The 23011-nt window shown below is 39.8% G+C and overlaps 1 long non-coding RNA gene across 4 annotated transcripts in view; it reads left to right on the top strand.

Annotated features, from left to right (window-relative positions):
• Positions 1 to 20610, top strand: part of LOC102552709 (uncharacterized) — a 38873-nt gene extending 18263 nt beyond the window's left edge. Inside the window, exons 2-4 of one of the 4 annotated variants that reach the window (XR_005488380.2) lie at positions 4775 to 6801; positions 7828 to 7927; positions 19035 to 20610. This is a non-coding gene — a long non-coding RNA (uncharacterized LOC102552709). Of the gene's footprint in view, positions 1 to 4774; positions 6802 to 7827; positions 15951 to 19034 lie in introns of those variants that run through there. The other 3 variants (XR_356500.4, XR_010054243.1, XR_010054242.1) reach the window with 3 other exon arrangements.
• The last annotated feature ends 2401 nt before the right edge of the window (positions 20611 to 23011 follow it).

Consider the following 23011-nt stretch of genomic DNA (forward strand, 5'->3'; position numbering starts at 1 on the left):
TGAAACCTCAAAGCCCACTCCCAGTGACACACCTACTCCAACAAGGCCACCCCTACTCCAACAAGGCCAAACCTACTCCAACAAGATGCACCTCCAAATAGTACCATTCTCTATGAGCTTATGGGGACCATTTTTATTCAGACTACCACATCTCCTTAAACAATAAATATAAGGTGATCCAAGATGGGATGCAGGTGCAGTCTGCCAGGGAGTAATCTTGGGAAATCTGTGTAATAGCTATCAGAAAAGCTGGAGTTGTTCAATAATATTCCTTGGGAGACAAGCAAATGTCTACTCATACCAGATATGGAACATATACATACATACAAAAAGAGTTGGGATGGAGTTACCCTATGTTCTAACCAGGTTTTTGTCAACTTGATACAAGTTAGGGGCATCTGGGAAGAGGTAACCTCCATTGAGAAAGTGGATCCATCATATTGTCCTGTAGGCAAGTCTGTGGGGGGCATTTTCTTGATTTATGATTGAGATGTGGGAGGACCCAGCCCATTGTGGTGGTACCACCTCACATCATGAGTTTGATAAAAAGGCAATCTGGGAGAGCCACGGGGAGCAAGACTATAAGCAGCACTTTGTGGTTCTACTTCAGTTCCTGCCTTCAAGTTCCTGTCCTGAGTTGCTGCCTTGGCTTCCCTAATGATGGACTATGATTGGGATATGTGAGCCTAATAAACCCTTTCCTCCCCTAAGTTTCCTCTAGTCATAAACTTTATCACAGCAACAGAAAGCAAACTGAATTAGAAATTGATACCAGGATCCCTACGTTATTGTTGCAACCAACCTGACCATGTTTTGGGAGAGGATTGTGGAAGGGTTTGGAAATTTAGGATGGAAAATTAGTGTTCAAAGCTTAATGAGCTTTTCTGTGAGAACTTGGAAGAAGAAAAAAAAATGGTGAGAGCAATAGAGATTATGGAATCTTGGCTAGTAATACCTCAGAGGGAAGTCTGAAACTTCCTCAGAGACTATACTGGGGATGCTTGTGTGCGATATATAAATGAAAACTCAGCTGTGATTAAGATTTTCTCAAGGTCAGTACACAGAAGCTGTGGTTCAGAGGGACACAATGCAGCATCTCATGTTGACAGCCAAACTTAGTAATGTGTAAGAATCCCCCGGATGGCACTAGAGCTGTAGGATTGAAATGGAAATGAGGAGAAGCTGATTCGTGGCACTAGGAGAGGCCATTGGTATAGGTTCCGTCCTAGTGGCAGTAGAAACCCCCAGGATTGAAAGGGTCATGAAGAGAAGCCAAGGCCTAGTACCAAGTAGCAGGGTTATTATAGTCCCTGAAGAGAGGCCAGGAAGCCATTAGTGAATGTGAAGCCTGTGGTGACCCTAGCATATTGGAAATGCCAGGACTGGGAGATGACCACCAAGGACAGTGGCAGGTGTGGTACAGAGCAGGCCTGAGCCTACGGGACACTGTTTGGTTACAGATGGCAAAGTCAGAGAAGTGGAACTACACAGGTCCTTTGCAGCTCAGAAGATTGTGAGTGAATCCCAGATGTGGGACATTGAGCTGCAGAGTGACTTAACACTGCTGGGGTTGGACTTACGCCTATTTGATTATAACAGTGCCCTGGTTCTTGCCTCTTGGAATAAGAACTATTTTATTCTTATATTTTAGTTTAAAGAAGGCTACAGTCAAAAGAACTTCAAACTTTTAGACAGTAAACTTTTAAAGACTGTGGGGCCTTTAAAGGTATACTATGTTTTATTAAAATCTTGGAAATAAACATAAAAGCTCAAGGTTGTGGAATTCTAATGTATTGGTGTAACGAATTGGTAACGACGGGTCAGTTACCATGGTTAGTATTTTATCAATTAGATTCAAATGAAAGGTATCTAGGAAGGGAGAACTCGGCTGAGAAAGGCCTTCATGGTATTGCATGGAGGCAAGTCTATGGGGCATTTTCTTATTAATAATTAACATGGGAGGTCATAGCCCACTGGGGAAAGTACCATCCACAAATAGATGTTCCTGGGTAGTACAAGCAATCATACTTGAGCAAGCTATGTACTGCAAGCCACTAAGCAGCATTCCTCCATGGCCTCTGCTTTGGTTCCTGCCTCTGGGTTCCGCCTCCAAGTTTCTGCTTTGGGTTACTTTCCTGACTTCCCCTTATGATGACCTACATCTGTAAGGTAAAATACACCTTTTCTTCACCAAGTTTCTCTTGGGTATGATTTTTATCACAGCAGTAAAAAGCAAATTAGAAAAATCATGGTCTTCATCACGGCAACAGAAAGCAAACAGGACACCCTGTAATGGGATTACAGTGTCCCTACTATACAGCTCAGGCTAAAAAAATAAAGATTAAAAAAATTGAAAAGCCACTCTAGAAATGGGCTACCTCTTTGGCATTTGTTAGCCAGAGAGGTCTCAGAGACCCCCAAGTCTTACAGACCATTGCCAGTGTTCATACCCCAGAACATGACTGTAAGATCCAGAAACTGACATTAAGCAGGTACTAACCCAGACTTTCATCTCTTCTGATTGGCTTTCATGCTACTGGAAGAAGCCATGCACCACACTGGAGGAAAAAAAGAACCATCAGAGGAAAGGAATAAACTAAGGCATACCACCAGCTCCAGGAAGAGAGATATTACCAGAGAAACAAGTGAAAATATAAAGGGTGTGTGTGGCACATTTAGACTTTATATTCCTTTGTTTAACATGCTTTTCCCACTAATCCCAAGTGAAGTTAGCTCACTGAGGTTTCCTTTGGGTCCTTGATTACCTGGGGCTTGATTACCTGAGTGATCTGTGATTCGCCTCTTTCACAAATAAATGCATCATTCACCAAACACTTGGGCACACGTTCTTTCTCATATCACAGCGACCTTGGAAATAGATTTACCATCTTTAAAAATAAGGAAACTGGGAATTGGCGACTTAAATGATTTGTTTTCAGTCACACTAATTTAATGGCAAAATTCAAAACCAAACTTCTGGCACTACTCTTCAGTCTTACAAACTAACTGTATGAGTATTTCAATGGAATTTACTTGATCTATTAAAATTCTCCCTTTAAGCTATCAAAAAATGATACTTATGTGAACCTCATTCTAAAAACTATGATAACTAGTTTTTGTGTGACCATGTGCGTTTGATTAGATTGTTTAAAGGAACATTGGTAAGGGGTTATTTACAAGAGCATGACCAGGTTACCAGTGGATACACCACTGGAAAACATGGCTCTCTTTCCCCTAAGGAGAAACCATAAATTGCCTGTAGATTCTCAGGATGGCGAAGGACTCTTAAGTCTCTCCTCAACCTAAAGCATATTTTTATTTTGTTCATTCATCCTAAAGGAAATGTACTGATAGCTAAATAAATCATTTTTAGCCATAACAAACTTGGTCTTAAAATGCTTTCTATATAATCCTATACCATTTTCACAATTACTTCTTCAGTATATCCCATAGACATTTTAAAATCATGAAGGGAACAGTTCCTCTCCTGTGTTTCTGTAGTGGAGGATTCTAAACTGTCAGGTGCTGGAGGAGTTTAGAAGGTTACAAGTTTAACTCCTAGCACAAGCAGCTCACCTTGAAATAAATGACCATCCTTACTTTATTTAAAAACAGTCCAGTATGTTAAACTTTGGAGGAAAAAAGAGTCCTGCTGCAAATAGCTAATTAGCTCAATAGATTTCTGCAGCCCTGATTGCTTCTGTAAGCTCCGGGCATACACAGCAGCCATATTGACTTGCTCACTGGGATAAATGTTAGGCATTTCAAGGTTAATGGGCTCCTAGTAGAACTCTGGTGACACCTCCCTTTCCCCATTGAATTCCAAAACATTCTTGTCTACTCTTTCCTTCTGTCAGCAATTACTGCAAGGGATCATTTTCTGAATCTACGTCTTCACACCATGACTGTTACCATCATAATACAAAATCATCAGCGCACTTCTAGTATATGTTTGCCTAATTCCACTCCACCATTATTGTAGCAGTCAATCCATGTGGAAACTGGAGTCTCACTTTTTTATAATATAATAAGCCAGACCCTGTGTACTTCCCTGCAGCCTAAAGTTTTTGAGTGGTTAATTATGCACACATTGCATCTGGACTGTGGGCCAGCGCCTTTAACTTGCTCGTGGTTTGTCACACCCTTCGGTTTGGCACATCTGATATGACTGTCCCTCTGGCATTGCCCTAGCCATACGCCGCTTCCAGCTCTTAGTAGGAAAGCACTGGGCTTAGTGCTTTAGCTCTGAAGACTTTCCATTTGCTCTCTCCTTTGCCTTTCTCTGGAGAGCTTTGCACAATTCTGATCCTCATTCAGGAATATGGTCAGGAGATGGATTTTTTTGATTATGCCACCTTAAACAAATGGCTCTCCATTATCTAACTCATTCTCAAGCCATTGACTTATTTCTTTATACCAATTATCATCAATTGTCCATATTAATTGTCCCTTTTGGAGGACTAGGAGTTTTGTCATTTCAACGGTTCCATCCCTAGTGTCTGTTACAGTTTCCAGCAAAGGCAGAAATAAGCATTTTTTTTTGAATGATCCGATGAATGTATTTATTTACATAAATATTTAAATATTCACCATTCTAAAACTTAGCAAAAATAGTTTAATTTAACATGTCTAATGCTAGCTTAATGAAGTTATTTTGCTTTGTAAAAAATATTAGTTGGCTAATAAGCCAATTTAAGATCTGCTGAGAAAATCAATCATTAGTAAGTTCCAAAGACAGAAAGCCCAGGAAAGCAGAATTTGTTTTCATCCACAGCTGTGGTTCTCAACCTTGGCAACACTAGAATCACCTGGAGGAGTTTTAAATGTTTGAACGACAGAACCTTTGGGGATTGAATTTAGAGCTCAACATTATTTAAAATCTTTGCCCACCAAATATAATGTCAGCAAAGGCTGGGGGCTCCTGATCCATAAGGTAGGTTTCTGTTTGTGTGTCATTTGTGTGTAGGGGGTGTAGTTTTGTTTGGAAAAGTAAATCACAATGCTAAACAGTTCAGATGTAAGAAATGCTCACTAGATGAACTAGTAGGTAAATCAACGAATGAGCATCGATCCCAGTGGTAGAGAGTTTGCCGAACGCTTGCAAGATCCTGGGTTCAAGCCACAACACTGAATAAAAAAACTATTTGAAAAACATTTAAAAAGTGTAGTTTACTAACGAGGTTGCCAGATTTAGCAAATAAAATGACAGATTTCCCAGCTAAACTTGAGATGTAAAGACACAGCTTATTCAATTAAAAAAAAAAGTATCAAATATTGCATGGGACATAATTATACTAAAATTTATTCATTTTCTGTGTTTAATTCAAATTTAACTAAGCGACCTGTATTTTATCTGGCATCACTAACTAGTGATGAGGGGGACTGTGAAGATTCCCTTGTAAAAGTCATCATGTTATTAAATATGTTAAACAATTCACTGTGAAATGGTAATTTAATCTCTTCTATCTTCTGCTATGCAAAACTACCATAAAACACTCTATTATCCTTAGGAATGAAATTAATTTTTCCTTTTCAACCTTTTATTAAAGTAATCATAGAAATGAAATGATTTCTTACATGGTATAGGTGTTCCAAGCATATAGAATATTAAATCTTCAGTAACTGTTTTTCAGCCATCGAATTGTATTTTCTAGGGCAGTAGTTCTCAACTTGATTGTTGTGACACCTCTCCCTCCCCCGCCTTGGGAGATCACATATCAGATATCCTGCACATCAGATATTTACATTGCAAATCATAGCAGTAGCAAAATCCAAGTTATAAGCAGCAATGAAAATTAACCTTATGGTTGGGGGTCACAATGAGGAACTGTATTAAAGGGACACAGCATTAGGAAGGCTGAGAGTATGCTAAGTGGACGGATATCAGACTGCCATGTAAAGATGTATCTTTGTACCATAGACTGATGCAGCCCTCAGCCCTCTTTAGAGAAGCTTTTTGCAGTAGACAAGATTCCAAACTGGCTGACACACACAGAATATGTTATGTATGACATGCACAGAATATGATTATGGTATGCCTAGCCTCCAAAGGAACATATATGTTACCACAATATGACCATCAAAGCTTAGAGACCATCAAGGCATAGGAACCATCAAGGCTTAGGGACCATCAAGGCTTAGGGACCATCAAGGCTTAGGGACCATCAAGGAAGCAGAAGTGGAAATGGTACTAACCAGAGGTTAGGGAGAACTGCAGTGAAAATGCCTTGTGGATATGCCAAGGCTGATGCACTCTCAAACTCCCTGAAACTATCTTTACCTGCACAGATACCACATAAGATTGAGCCTGTCGATATTTACTGAGAAAGGGGGTAGGGCTCATGACTTCTCATCCTTCCCTGAAGGATTATTGACAGTTAATGGTGCCTGGGGGGGGGGAGGGGAAGTGTCAGTTTCTTCAATGGTGTGACTACAGATACAGTGTTCATGCTCCAATATATAAACTCCCACCCATGCTCAACCAAGCAACCTGCATTAAAGATTGGAAAGTAGAAAGGAGACTTGGTGAGAAGGGAAAAAGGATAAAGGGGACTAAAATTCAGAATATGCATGTATGAAACCTGTCAAAGAATGAAAAACAAACAACTATTTTATAAAAGACTTAACAAAAACACTGTAATCCTTTGAATCGGGGACTATATCTTTTGAATTCTCACTCTATCCCTAGGAAATGCGTGGGAAAAAGAAAACAGACCTTTATTTAGCTTTTTTGAGACATATCTGCTCCTAACAGTTCCCGTTGGCGGATTTAACGAAGAATTTGAACATCCCTACCTCCAGGTGAGGCAGTACTTTGTGACTAGGCAGCCACTAGATAAAACTGCCTGTTTCATCTGCAAACTAATAGTGTCCAGAAAAGGACAAATTATGCAGAATAGTTGACTGATAAACTCTGCCAAGACAGGGTGATTGCCCCTTCAAAACCTGCATTTCAAGAGTCTGACAGTTGATATTGGGCCAGAAGGCTGAAGACTTTCGCTCACATGTTGCTAACAGGGGACTGTGCTAATGGAGATTTGTCTCTACAACCTCTCAGTTCTAGAAGCCATGTTAGGCCTCCTATGTGTATAGATATTTGGTCATTCTCAGATTTCTGACGGGGTTGAAGACTGATTATAGTCTCATAGCTTATCAGGCTGTATAACTCTGAATATATGTATTTTATTGGATAGTTATCAGATAGTATACAAGCTAGCCAAGATATAATATAGATTTTAAGCCTTTCTTAAGCTAGAATGAATAACTAAACGTTATGTTTAACTGATATAGTGATGGACTGGGTGTTGAGTATATCATATCCTTTATAAATTGTAGAATGGTAATAATCGTACTCAATTTATATATAAGTGAAAAGGCTTTTTAACTGGACAAAAAGGGGGAAATGTGGTTTGCCCTGAAATTATCTGTATTTTGATGCTAATTCCACTGCCCCAAGAACAGCTGCCTAGTCACTACTCAGTAATCAGGTGACTTCACCAGAACCTTCTTCCCATTGAATTTGTAAAGTACAGTTGAGGGGCAGGTACAGGATAGAAGGAGGCCTGTCATTGGAGGAGAAGGAAGGATGGGCAGGAGAGAAGTTTGAAGGAAGAGGAGGAGACTAGAACAGAAAGGAAGAGACAGGAGGGAGAGAAAGAGAGAAGCCGTGGCAGGACAAGATGGCAGGTGTATTTACAGGTTGTTATCAATGTTCCTAAGGGATGGATGTGTACAGGGCTTTATATGTTTAGGTGGGCAATTATATCTTATCAATTGGATCTAAGATTATTGTGTTGTGTGTTCTTTTATGTGACGGTTTGAGTGTAGGAAAGTGTGCAGCGGCAGGAGACATTGGGCCACCGAGGAATTGGGATGTGTTTCCGCCAAGATATCTAGCAGGTGGCACCGAGGTGCTGGACCTATCAAGGTAAAAGACAGTGATACTTTTTTTATTTTTTATATTTTTACAACAGCTATGAGCTTTTATTTCTCCTTAGCTATTTTCTACCCTTATTGGCCAGATAAAACAACATTTCTGTTGTTTTATCATGATGGCCTATTATTAATACCCAATAAAAATATTGAACAATTAAGTCAGATAACTGATTATGTGTCCTAGTTGTCACTAACTGTCAAGTTGACACAACCTAGAATCACATGAAGTCATGATTGAGTAATTGAGTTCTTCAGTTTGGATTGTGGGTGTGCCTGTGAGGAGTTGTTGATACTTGATGTAGGAAATCCCAGCCCACTGTGGGTGGTACTATTTCCTGGGTAGATGGTCCTGTGCTATATAAGGAAGTTAACTGAGGGAACCAAAAACTGCTCTCCCAAGCCCTTCCTCCAAGGTTCCTATCTCCAAGTTCCTGCTCTGACTTTGCTCAGTGATAAATTATGGCCTGCAATCATAAGCCAAGAAAAGTCTTTCCTCCTCAAGTCACTTTTCAGCAGGGATTTTATCACAGCAACAGAACACAACTAGAATAGCGTGCAAGTAGAAGCATTGTGGTTCTGGAGCTCTGCTTAAAGATTCCACACAAGTGCGCCTCACACCTTGGCAAACACCAAGCAAGCATCCTTCCACAGCCAGGTGGGGAGTTTGTATGTTCTGAAATTCAGCGGTGGGCAGGAGGGATCCCAGGATGGATCGGTTGTAGATCTCGAATAAAGAATGGACTATTCAAAATGCAAACCAGAGAGCTAGTCATTGACTTCACACTTCTAATTTCTCAGACTAATCTGCTAAGTAAGGTTATTCACAGATACTGGCTTAGAGGAACAGTGTCTTCTGTCGCTTAAAGATAATGGTTTTCTTCAAAATTTGTCTAAATAGCATAACAAAAATATTAAAGGTGTTTGTATTTGCTTTTTCATGTTAAATGGATTTCATTTTAAATTTTAGCCAAGTCTAAATTTGATTACTGATAGGCAAGGAAAATGAGGCCTAGTCAAATAGAGCTGTCTAATTTATCCTATCACACAGAAACTAACTGAGCAAAGGCATATTTGCACGAACCATACTGCATAGGCTGACAGTCAATAACAAGGGTCATTTTTCTGACAAGAGGTTTATTTGGTGCCACATTGTTTTATAAGCACTACAAGCCTAACATTGCCAGAGGCTGAGATGACACTTGGAGGCCCTGGGATTTCTCAGCACATCAGATACAACTGTGAGTGTGACTACAGAATACAATTCAGATTTTACTCCTCTGGTGATTAGCCTAAGGAAGTGGTTTGTGTCTGCAGCACCCAGCTCTCTTTGGACTGGCAGGAATTATATTCATTTACTTTTAAATTTAGAACAAGAGGGGACATCTTGCAATTGGGCTTATGATTACTTGTGTCCTAATTATATAAGTCCCATTTAAAAGGTGTTTTTAGTGTATTCATCTCATATTTTTTAATTAGTGTCCATGGCAGTTACAGGTATTCTTTGATAAGGCAGTAGAGTAAATGTCAGACCATAGTAGAGGCGAGGGCTTCAGGTTTTGTCTTCTTTGGCTCTTAGTAGCTACAAAACACTTCGCAAACTATTTTAACCCTCCAACTTTAGTTCCCTTGTTTGTAAATAGGGGATAATATTTTCCTCCCAAAGCCATCATTCCAATGTTGACGTGTTCCATCCAGGCCAGCAGCCTGGCCTTTGTCTTACAACAGACACAGCTGGCTGCTGAGAGGACCCTGGGCTGAGGGAACACTTTTCACTCCCTGCCAGCTTTCTTGCAGGGGAGATTGTTAATAGCCTACCTTAGTGGACTGACAGCTTGCTCCTAGGACAAGCTCGGTCCTTTTTCCTTGCACCATTTTGAGTTCTGAGATCTGTGGCTAGGTCTTTAAAGCCTTTTCAAAGCTCACTGCCCACTGTTTTCTCAGTTAACATCTGTTTTTTCTTTCTTGTCTTCACAGGTACCTCAGCTAGTGATGAACAAGTGACCCCAGTGGTCCCCATGAGTCAGTCCATCAGGAGCTCTCTGACTTACCCTCTGTTAATTCAGACTCTGATCTCTCTATCTCAACGAGAGATAGGCAGTTAGACTATTCAGTGTCTCTGCCTCCATGGCACTCAGACTGATCACATCCACCCCTGCGTCCCACCGCCTCAGGAGCCAGGTTCTGAGAGGCTCTTCCATTCCCTGTTTAAAATCTTCCCTCAATTTGTGCAGTTCAGATGCAGAATATTTCTATCAAAGTGTCCTGCACAGGTCATTAGGAAGGGCTTTATCTACGTGTTGTTGATGGATTTCCTCTTCTGTTAACAGTGAAACCTAATTTTTCTCACATTACTACCGCAGTCTCCACACTAGCCTATCTTCCCATGAGTCCCAAGGGATCCTAAGAAGGGATCCCAAGCAAGACCTAAGCTGCACTCTTTCTCTTGTATCTTGCCAGCTCTAGGAAATGGCCAGCCAAAACTGCAATTTCATCTTCTCCACTACCCAAGTTTCCTGCCCAATCATAAAGTAGGCGTAGCAGAAAGTATAGCATCTGCACTTCTTTTTGCCATTGAAATCCCTGTTACGTCCTCTGGGAAGCTAGCTGAGCTTCGTTTACATATCTTATTGACCACAGCCTTGACTCACTGTGAAGCCACAACCTGTTGATTATCACCTCTTGCTTGGCTACTTCCAGAGATTTCAATTCCATCAGCAGTTTGGGGAGCATCTGCATACTCGCATAGTAGACAGCACCATTCACTAGTGAGGAACGCCACCGGATGCCACATTCAGAAAGATGCTCATCTTGGGATTCCTCTGAAGTATATTCTAGTCTCAGATAGTTTGGTCTTGGTTGCCTGTCCTACCACCAATTGCAGGAGCATGCAGTCATCATTACAGGAAATAGGTACCCGTGAAGTATTCATTTCCAGACTGCTCCCATTACTATGCCCTCATATGAACATGCCTTAGTTGAATGTGTCAGCATCCACCATAGGAGTCATGCACCCACTCTTCCCAAACTTGTAGTAGGTTGTCAGTCCACATTTGTGTTATGAGACTTTTTCTAGTGATGAGGGAGACATAATTATGTATTCATTCAAGATGAGGTATCAACAACAGACAAGAATAATAACCCCACCCAAGTCTGTTAATGAACCAGTTAGTTTAATGTAGTTTCTTAGAGGAGTACATATGAGTGGCTACATACAGGAGCATGGGTGACTCAAAGTAACTGCATCAACCCCAGCCCTCACCATGGTTGGTAAATCCAGAGGGCTGAATCCCTAGAGTTCTGTGTTCAATTGTAGGCCAATCAGTTGACTGGTCAAAAACCTTTTCTGCCAAGGAAATGTTTCTGTCTTTATGACCTTAGGAGAAGAGAAGTATGAGTCTTTGTAAGTTACTGTACTTGGAAATTTCTTTAGTTCTAGGAGTCTAGGCTAGAATCTTTTAACCATGAAGAAATATCTACATAACAAAATACCTTGTAGAAACGAGGACAAAGGAGCCAATCTGGTAGCTACTGCCATGAGCATAAGTGGCCACAAGTGCAACCTCGATACTGGCAATGAACAGAATATTTGGGGTACAAATTTCAAGAATCACCTCGTCAGGTAGGGCGGTATCTATTTATATTTGATCACACCCTAGCATCCCAGAGAAGGATCTATTAGGTATTACACCACCCATGACATAATAGTAACAATAAAATAGATTTCAAGAATGGCGGGTCTATTTTCATGTTGTCTTTATGACAGGGACAATACTACTTTGACCCTCTGTGTCTCTGCAGAGAGTCTATTTCTGGAAGGACCCTTTGAGACCTCTTGGTGAACCATGTGCTTTTTGGATTTCCAGAGTGTGCTTCTTGTAGAACTAACTCTAAAAGTCTCTGGAAAAGCACTGGATATAGCCGAGCCTGCTTTAAAAATTACTCCAAGGCACAGGAGCTGATTAGAGATTCTAAAAAGAGCTACAGCAAGTATTTTTAGGTCTCTTAACCATGAAATCTTACTCTGAACATGATTTAGTACCATTCATAGAGTACGATGTAGACTTTAGTCACCAGTCACATTGCTACTATTTCATGTAGTTATTGTTGACATCTATTTGTTGATTCAAAATTTTGCTTCTTAAAATTCTTGCCTTTAAAATTGTTTAGAAAGAAAAGAGGAATTGTAAGACATTTCTTAGGGTCTCTGTGTGTAGAGCTTTCATCTGACCCTACCTCTGAGGCCAGCTGAAGGCAGATCTCTAATATGTTTGGGAATAAGTGCTTCTCCTCAGGACTGACACCAGATCCAACTTGCTGCAATCCATTCTCTGATTACTTTATCATCCCTTATGGACTTCCACAACATCTACCAATAGTATTCAAAGTCAGTTATTCACGTATCTAGTTTCATTCCTACTTGTAAAATTCTAGAGCAATAACACTATAATTAATCATCTTCATGTTTCTAATATCTAATATCTGACTTTTAGTAGCAAGTTGAAAAAGAGGATTCTTTCGTGAATTATATACAATTAAGTTGCACTCTCCCTACATATTTCAGCAGTAAAGTTCTGGAAGTTGTGAACAGACACTCATAAGAACAGGCTGTTTACATTTCAGGAATTGAAGCCAGTTGATTTTGTGATAGTACGTGACATTGTGTTATGATGGAAATATTTGCCCTAAGGGAATTGATGAATACTACAGTTGAGGCTACTTGATCCTAGAGAGCCAGTTGTAAAACATCACCAGCACAATACCAGATATGGTTAGAATGTATATGTATTTATCCATTCTACATGTATATATATACATACCTGTAATCTGGCAATCTCAGATGTAGTACCTACTCTTGTTAGCATATATTAAGTGGACAGAATAATGGATTTCACTTTGACATTGTTATACATGTGTATAATGTAATTTGATCTGTTCACCTCCATTACCTTTTAATAGGATAAAATAATTTTTAGATGTTTAAAATAATTTGTAAATGTTTGAAAATAATTTTAAACGAGTAGTCTTATCTCTCCATTTAGATTGCAAAGGATAGAAAGAACAGGTCTTTCATTTACTGTCTAAGTGCCTCAAAGTTTATAGGCACTTGGTAATTGCGTGGGTGGTGGGAGAAATCTATGTCCTAAACAGACTTTGTCTTTTAAGCAGTGGACCTTGGAATGGGAGGTAGACCTTGAAAAGAAGTGAATGGGAACTAGAGTAAAAGGCTTTAAGATAATCTAACAGTGAGGTTTGTATTCTTAACTTTGCTTAAATCAATATTTTGCTTCTGATTTTGTATTCTCAAAACACAAATTTATAAAAAAGTTACATTCAAAACAAGGACATAATCACAGCTTAAAAATATATGATTTAGGGATATACAATTTGGGCACATTGAATGGCAGAAACATATTTCTCCTGCTTCAGAACTGCAGGAAAGTGTGCTGGGCTTGAGAAAGTTCCCTAACTTTTTTCATTCTAAACATCTCACATTCAAAGTTATCCATTTTCAAGAACATTGGTTGCCTTAGGTCTACTGAATGTGAGGAGACTGCAAAATGTCAGTGAACAATGTTGTTGTTGCTTCCTTGTTTGCTTGCTTGTTTTAGAGAAAGGTCTCCTGTCATTTTGCCCTTGAACTGCTAACTGTTTGACTGAGGATAACCTTGAGCTTCAAATCTGGGATTACAGATGTGTGCCCTCGTATTCACTCTAGGGACCAAACCCTGGACTCTGTTCATGCAAGCACTGTACAAACCAAACTCAGTCCTTCATTGCAACACTTGACCCCACACAAAATGTTACCTGCAAGATATTCCAAGCAGTCTGCTCCTATTGTTTCAAAAGAATTTTTGAAATCAAATGCTAAAATCTAATACTGCTCTGTATAATGTTTACATTCCATTATTTTCAATTAAGTTATAGTCAACACAGTACAATAAACACATTGAAAAGTGTTGTTTCGTGGGGTTTCCATACATGTCTCTATAGACAAACCTCTTTTCTGCCCTTCATTCTCAGCCCTTCATTAAAAACTGAACATGTTGCAGGGGGTAGTTCTAACACCTGTGTACATTGTGTAATATACAAATAGGCTAAACATGTCTGTCTTCTCAAACTTTTATTATTTCTTCATAGTAAAACTCCTCAGAGGCCTTGCATATGGCCTTTTGGAATGCACGGCTGTCATCCAGGACCACCTTAGTGTGCTACAAACCCAAGGACTTCCTGCCTCTGCCTCACCCTCAGCCGTTCAGCCCCACTCCACCTCCCTCCTGCACCTCGGCCTCCAGTCACCATCGTTCTACTCAACTTTTAGGACACCAACTTGTAAAGGATGGATCGTTAACAATGTATTTTTTTCCTTATTTAAAGCGAACAAGATACAATTTCTATTTGGAGACTGAGATAAATATACATTTATTTATATTATATACTTAATTAAAATAACAGGTGTTTGCTTTTCAGCACCTGGCAATATATTCTAATCCTTGAGGAATAATCAGCAGCCATTTGACATTATTTACCCTTTACCTACAGTAAAGCTATAAATGAAATGCTATTCTCTGGAGGAGCTCACAGACTAAGAGCTATGGGGTCCCGTGCCTTTCATCTCTCATACAGTGTGCTTTGCTATGCATGCTTTGGTCCTGAACAGAGTGTGGAAAGCCAGCCTACAATTAGAAAGGAGTTCTTCATAACCCTTAAAACATCGTTAGCTCAGCCTAGCTTTAAAAAAAAAAGTTTTCTTTCACCATGGGCCATAAAGAGGTAACCACAAAGTCAAATGTTTTGTTCAAATGGGACTTTGTAGGTTCTGAACAGAGGGTTTCTGGGGAAGACCTGAAAGACTCTGTTTTTCCACAGTGTATCTGTGCAGATGAGGTAGACTTCAGAGGCAGAACTGAGAGTGGTTCTCCTCTGACAGAACGGGGTGCTCTCATTTCCAAAGTTGTTGTTCAGATGAGAAGGAAATTTTAATGAAATAAGCTCCCCCAAGAGAGTACTTTCAGAGGGCTGCCTTCCAGGTTTGCTCCCCAACTCTGTTACCACCCCAGTCTGTAATTCATACAAGGGTCACTGCTGGTAAGCAGCCTAGATACTTAATGAAGACTTGCAAAGGGCAGACAGTAGGCTCACTGCTCACTTAGGAACCAAGCACGACTTTCCGAACGGTAATTCAAACATAACAAAATTCTAAACATAATCACAAACATAAACATGAGCATTATGTGTAATGTGTATTCTATAAACACCCAGGTTTTGGGTGGATTAAGATAGTTTTTCTTGGCATTACTGAGTTTTCTCCTGGACCATCAGGAAGAGAGCAAGAAAATGCACGTCCTTCCAGCCAGTTTCATGGAGGCCCAGGACTTGGTTAAGAATCAAGCACTCCATGTACATGTAAAACATTGCCCAGTGTAAGAGAAGAGGAATGGAAAGGAGACTTTAGAGAGCCTTTTTCAGGCCTATGGAACTTGACTTAATAAAAATCAAGCCAGAAACCAAGGCTTCAGCTAAACACACTTTCCAGGGGGCTATTTCTAGATGACTTGTTGTCTAGTCTCCTTCCTTTCTGCCTAACCTTGCCTAGCTTAATACCTAGCTACACCTGTCTACTTTCTCCCCAGCATAGATGACATCATACTGGTTCACGATTAATGACATTTGAACTGTAATTCTATTGCCCCATAATTGCATACTGCCTGGTACTCTTGGCTGTCAGCATCCCTTCCTGTCCTCACCCTCCCTGTCCCTTAATGAAACGCACAAAACCTCCACAGATGAAAGCCTCAATGACTTCAGTATCTTATTCTTAATAATTTTGTTCAATAAATTACTCCATCCTTTTAAAAAAGATTTTCCTTCAACGACATTTTTATTCAACGCATTCCTCCCAATTTTCTAAGCTTAACATGGAAGGAAAAGTTTTACAGCTGAGAATTTGCCTAAGTATGATCTTTCTTCTCTGCTATTCTTTTGAAATTCTATTTAAATAAACTCCGTAAAATGTTTTATGGTGTCCGTGTGCCTGGAACACATTATAAAGAATAAGTGTCACCAAAGAAGGAGCTCACAGTCTACAATATGGAGGTTTCCCAAGAGTTGCAAGTTACCAGGATGCAGTTTGTGCTCTGCTTGCTATGGGTAATTCATGAGCCATATGTATTGTTCTGCTTTGCTTTCCCTTATAATAAATACCATGACCAAAAGCAGAATGGGGAAGAAAGAACTTATTTTACTTTACACTGTCATATCAAGTCATCACCGAAGGAAGTCAGTGCAAGAATTCAAACAGGAACCTGGAGACAGTACCTGAGGCAGTAACCATAGAGGAAAGTTGTTTACTATTGTATATTCTGTGGTTTGCTTTTTTTTTTTAATAACTAGGACCACTTACTCGGGGATGGCACCATCCACAGTAAGATGGGCCCTCCCACATCAGTCATCAATCGAGATATGCTCACAGGCCATTTTGATGGAGGTTCCCTCTTCCCAGGTGACACTAGTTTGTGTCAAGTTGACAGAAACTAACCAGAATAATTGACCCCTTGTCAACATGACACAAAAACATACTACTGTTAAACCATAGCCTTTCCTTTCATATTTATCCAAAATCTCATGTTAATATCACAATATAAACTATAGTATAACTTTAAAAGTCCCAATCTTTAAAATCTCTTTAAAAGATCCAAAGATTCTTAACACAGACCCATGAAAAATAAAAACAAAACAACAAAAGTGTTAAACATTACCTTACTCTGAAAGGGGAAAAATGGGGCAGTAAAAAAAATGTCACATTTAAGACAAACCAAAATCTGGCACTGTAACTCCCAATCCTGTAGCTCTCAGTGACTGGTATCTGGGACTCTTTTCTGTGTTCCAAAGAGTTTGGGCAGCCCCACTTTTCTTCCCTCTGCCATTGCCAACATACACAGCACAAGTTCCAAATGCTTTACAATTCTCCCCAAAATAGCATGATCGGGTCCATTACATTAATGCCCACTCTCAGGTACCAACTTCAGTTCTAGTTTGATTTCTGTTCCCACAGTGAAATGATGACCATTTGGAAAGGAATGAGCTTATTTTAGCTTACAAGTCACAGTTCATCAATGACCAAAAATACCTTGTAGAGAAACAAATTTATCTTACATTACACTTGTACATCACAACGCATCCATGAAGGAAACCAGGAGAGAAGATCTGAGTAGGAACACAGAGGCAAGAACTGAAGCAGATACTATGCCTGATATAACACTGCTTACTGGCTTACTCCTGTGCTTGCTTAGCCTGCTTTCTTATACTTCTCAGGGATACCTGCCTAGGGGTAGCACTGCCCGCAGTGGGCTGGACCTTCTCACATGAATCCTTAATCATGAAAATGCCTCCACAAACATGTACCCAAGACAATCTGATGGATGCAATTCCCCAACTGAGATTCTCTCTTCCCAGAGGGCTCTAGTTTTTCTTGAGTTGACATAAATTAACTAGAATAATCTTCCAAATCTACAAAGTGACTTCCTATCTTGGGAAGTCATGCTGAAGCCAACAGTTCCTCTGCACTATTGAAGTGACCTCTCTTTTAGTGTCTGTACCTTCGCCACAGGAAATAGGGGAAGAGAGATGTGAGAAGAGCATCACCCCAGTGTTTTCAGGCCAGAGTTGAGTGATGTAAGGCATTGCTTCTATTTAGACTTAGACGTCATTGTCTTAAATTTTATCACTTGACGAGAGCAAACGATAAGGCACACGGGGAATACAATCTCTAGTTCTGCACAGTCAAAATTTAATTTCTAACGAAGAAGGAGAAAGTGGATTTGAAGTGGGAGCTGGCAATGAGCAACAAGAACTCCTCTTTTTCCTATCACTCTGAGTATCAGATGCTGTTTGAAAGGGAGGCATTTGTACTGGGGTACAGATGAACCCAGTAAATAAATAACTAAATCAATTTTTAGAACCACCAAATAAGGGAGATATCCACACTAACATTTGTTTGTAATAACAGTTAAAGAGTGAGAATCTCCCCCTGACAGGCTGCCTCAAGGCTTGTCCATGCATCTGAGAACCCTACTTCATCATTGGTAGGCATCTTTGAGCCATTGAGAAGGTCCCAAGAATGCTAGTAGTTCCCCTTCACCCATTGTCATCCCTCAGACTTTACCTACTATCTGATTTTCATTCAATTTCCTGCTCTTCTCCAAGTGATGCCCCCCCACGGTCTTTTATTGAATATGTTGAATCATTAATTTTCACAGCACATGCAGAACTAAAACATCTCCCAGTTAATGTTTACTTGAACTTGTTCAAACAAGGGTGTAGAAGCAGGCAGTGGCATTTACAGAAAAGGCCTTCAAACAACCAACACTTGGTCAATATTTATTATGCTCACTGGGCGATCTAGCTGTAAGTAGCTCACTTTAGCCATATGGTTCCCGTGCAAACTTACAGTGATGGGATGTTTAGTTAAAGCCTGAGAAAGCACTCTTACAATTTTAAGATAAAACTATTCATTACATATGTTTTATATAAATATTTAGAGCTCAAATTCATTGCCAATAAGAAAGCCAAATCGTACAGATATGGACAGGACATTCCTTGTCCCTAACTTTCTCATCTTACAAACTCACTTCCCAGGTTCTTGGACAGACAGACATGAAACACTGGATTGATAGAAAAAATATTCCAACACAGTTCAAACACAAGAAAAACAGTGTTCTGTGGCCTGGCTGTTATAAGTAAACACCCTGTCCTGAGAACTCTCGCTCCTCTCAGTCATTAAACATCAGTACAATAGATTCATCTGCAGACTTGCCTATGTTCTTACATATTAAATCTGAGATAAGACCCTGGAAAGAACATGTTTATCAGAAGCTTTCCGAAGGTCTACACTACTGTCCCCAATACGAATTCATGAGAAGTGCTTCGGTTGACAGAAACCCAGTTCAAATCACCTTCATCCATGCTTAGCACTGCTGTGTGGGCTCAAAGATACCGAAGCACAAATCCCAGGACAATACAGCCACAGAAACCTCAAGAATGAGGGAGACAGCTGCTACTGAATGTCCTGTGACTCATTCTTTGTCTGTCTGTCCTCACAGAGTGCTCAGCTGCTGAGGAAGTTCCAGTTCATACATCTCAGCATCAATCAGAAGGAAGGCTTCTGTCACCTCTGGATACCCTAATGTGGTCAGGAAGACACGGTCATCTTGGAACATAGAAGTGTTTGACAGAACTGTGGGGCTAACTGATGGATGAGGGGCAGTTATGGGAAGTTGCTTAAAGAGAGCAGCAGCAGCTGACTTGGTACAAACTGCCACAGGTGGTCATGACAACGGCATATAAAAATTGACTTTCATCCAACTCCTCTAAATTTATAGTGCCCACAAGCCAATAACAACCCACACAGTCACTTTCAAACATCACCTTCAAGTCTGAAACAAATTATTTCTAGAAATAGAAATATATTATCAGATTAGATAAAAAAAAAGCCAAGGACAGACAGTAAGATAGGCAAACTCACAGACAAAGGCAGAGACCCAGGTTGCTGAGAAGTAATTGTTTCTCCAACTTCTGATTCTATTGTGATTTACACTGCCCGAAGCCCTTTCATAGAAACGTACGGAGGCTGGGACAGCAGTGTGGAAAAGAGAAGAAGGAGCCAAGATACTGTTCAGGGTCTACTCATCTGCCAAGTGGCTAACTGCAGGCATAGAGAGTATCAGGGATTGGATGTGTCAGCCAGAGCATGTTACTGAGACAGCCTGGACCAAGGATGGGTCCATAACCAAACCTTAACTTAGACTTTGCCAGTTGTCTTCGGTTCAATCTCTCTAGAATCAGACAATGGTCTTTTTCTTCATCCAAGCCTTTTCTTCATCTGTGCTTGAGGGTCAGTCACCACCCAGGGTGCATTCATTCCTGGGGAGGTTGGTGGTTGAAGGGGGAAAATAGGAAGGGATAGCGGAGGGAGGGAAGACAGACACAGAATCTTAGGAGAATAAAAGGTTCTGAGTTGATAATGGCACAAATAGTTTGCTGAAGAAGCTTCATAGGAATGTCCACCCCTTCCGATTGGAACTGAGATCATTTACATAAACATCAAAGAACTGCCACCCCTTTATATCATTTCTCATCCTTCGTAAAGATGAGATCAGCACTCTCAATTAAGAGACCTCAAATATAGCCATCTCTCTGTTTAAAATATAGTCCGGCTGATGATTTTTGCTTGGGATAATTTCCTCTTTTCTGTTTAAAATATTCTTGTTCTGCATAAGATCTAAAGCGAAGCTCTTGAAGGCTCCAGGGAATGACATCAGAAGTTCCTCAAGTAGCTGCTATCTCTTCTAGCTTGAATGTTTTATTCCCATCATTAAAGATTAGTTCTTCTACTTGGGGACCGTGCAGCACTACTCCTGTTTTCAAACCCTGAGGTTTGCAAGTGACAAGCATGTACACAACATGCACATTTATTCACAGATGTAAAAGGTTTGTTACAAATATAAAAGTGTCCCTAAGAAGTTAGGACATTTCCTTTAATCCAGAACTCCTTTAGCAGTCATGTCTGCTATTGATAACTTCTTATTCATTATCCAAAAGGCTTTTTGTAAAGAGCTATTATTTTGTCAATAAGATGGATTGTAACAATAAACTACAATGCTTCCTTCATTAAAAAAAGTAATTACAGTCAGTTGATGTTCTTCCATGTGGACAAGAGACACTGTTTAATGACCACACACACACACACACACACACACACACACACACACACACACACACACACTATCACTAAGTTATATTGGTTAGTACGAAGGAAAAGATCTAGAAGTAATAGATAAATTATTTATATCCTTTATTAGAATCCCAAATATAGGTACTAATTGCATACTAAATATTATTTAGCTTACCAATAATGTAATAACAATGTAATACTGGGTAGTTGTGGAAGTTTATGCATGTGCATAAGCACACAAACAGCAAACACACCATACACACACACACACACATACATACACACACACAGACATTCTGAGTTGTTTTAAACATTGATAAGGAATTCTTAAATTAGGATACATTTTGAAAAAAGATTTGTTCATGGGCAAAATAGATCAATGAACACTTCCAACTTTGAAGTCCCTGTTTAAATACTGCTAACTGCACTAAACCTTAGCCAGTAGGCTCAGCAGTCTTTGGTGTCTGTGCAAATGGACCCAGTGGAGTGTGAGAAGAAAATATGAGAATCTTTTAAGCCTGTTAACTTCATATACTTCTGTTCATTTGAAATGACTGTCTTCGTAAACTCCTATAACATATAAGGTGATAGTATAGGAATATCATGCAAGAATTTTATAAATAAACCTATTTCCTGGGTGTGCATACTGGCATTTGCTGTAGCATCGTATAACTTGCAATGTTTATGAGCCATGGTGAAGGTTTTGAAGTTCCTCTATGCTCATTTACATCAGAGTTGTACAGCTCTGATTTACATTCCTACCAGCAGTGTGCAAGGGCCCCCTTTGACCTGACACTTGTTATCCTTTGTTTCTGACACTAGCCATTCTAGGAGAGGTGAGGTTGAATATCATGAGGGTTTTCATTTGAATTACCTGGTGGCTGGTAGATTGGACACATTTTCAGACACCTGTTAGCCACTTGTATACCTTTAAAACATGGCTTTTCGGGACCTTTGTCCATATTTAATCTTCTTGTTGGGTCATTTTTGGTTTTGCTTTACTATTGAGCTGTTTGAGTCCCTTGTATATTTCGAATATAGATAGATCCCTGCCTGCTTCTCTCTCCCTTTCCACTCCCTGTGTGTGTGGTTTTTTTGTTTGTTTGTTTGTTTTGTTTGTTTGTTTGTTTTCACTCTATTGATTGCTTTGGACAGTGAAAGATGCTTTCCAGTTTGCTACAAGCTAAGGCGTCTAATTTTTTCCTACATGTGCCTCTCTTTGCATGTGTATAGGTGCACTACTGTCTCTCCCCACTTTATTTACTAAGACAGACTCTCTGGCTGACCTGGAACTCACCGATTTGGCAAGTTTAGCCTGCCAACTTGTCCCAGGACCTTCAGTGTGCTAGGATTACGCAGCCTGAAACCCTTCTCTGGCTTGTATGTGGGTACTGGGGATTAGAATGCCTGTCCTTATGTTTTATCCAGTATGCCATCTCCTCAGCAACCCACTGGTTTATTTTTGTTTTGTAGTTTGTTTATGGTGTCATAGTCAAAAAGAAAAAAAAAACATTACAGAGACCAATCCTTTAGTCTTCTATATTATTTTAGGTCTTACATCTAAATTTTTAATTGGTTTTGAAGTGAGTTTATATAGGGTGAGGAACCAATGTTTTAAACATTTGGATATTTAGATTTTCTGGAGCATTTTAGAAGACACACTGTCCTTTCTAATTATGTATTCTTGTCATCCTTATCAAAGATCAGTTCAGCTGAACTTCTTCTGGCTTTATGTTTGAGTTCTTTTGTGTTCTCTCTCTCTCTCTCTCTCTCTCTCTCTCTCTCTCTCTCCCCACCCCCCCTTGTGTGTGTTTATGTAGCCATGGATGTATGTTTATGTAGGTGTGTGTGCATGTGTGTTTATATACATGTGTATGTTTATGTAGGTATGTGTGTGTGTTTCTATCGCATGTATGTGTATGTTTATGTAGGTGTGTATGTATGTGTGTGTGTGTCTGTTTATTTAGGTATGTGTGTGTTTATTTAGGCATGTGTATGTGTTTATGTAGCTGTGTTTATATGTGTGTATACGTATGTGTGCTTATATAGCTGTATGTATGTGTCTGTGGATGTATGTGTGTGTTTATGTAGCTGTATGTATGTGTGTGTGTGTTTATGTAGCTGTATGTGTGTGTGTTTATGTAGCTGTGTGTGTGTATATGTGTGTGTGTTTATGTAGCTGTGTGTGTTTATGTAGCTGTGTGTGTTTATGTAGCTGTGTGTGTATGTGTGTGTATATGTGTATGTTTATGTAGCTGTGTGTGTGTATGTTTATGTAGCTGTGTGTGTGTGTATGTGTGTGTGTGTGTATGTTTATGTAGCTGTGTGTGTGTGTATGTGTGTGTA

The sequence above is a fragment of the Rattus norvegicus genome, chromosome 8 (assembly GCF_036323735.1).
Source record: "Rattus norvegicus strain BN/NHsdMcwi chromosome 8, GRCr8, whole genome shotgun sequence".
Taxonomy (NCBI): Eukaryota; Metazoa; Chordata; class Mammalia; order Rodentia; family Muridae; genus Rattus; species Rattus norvegicus.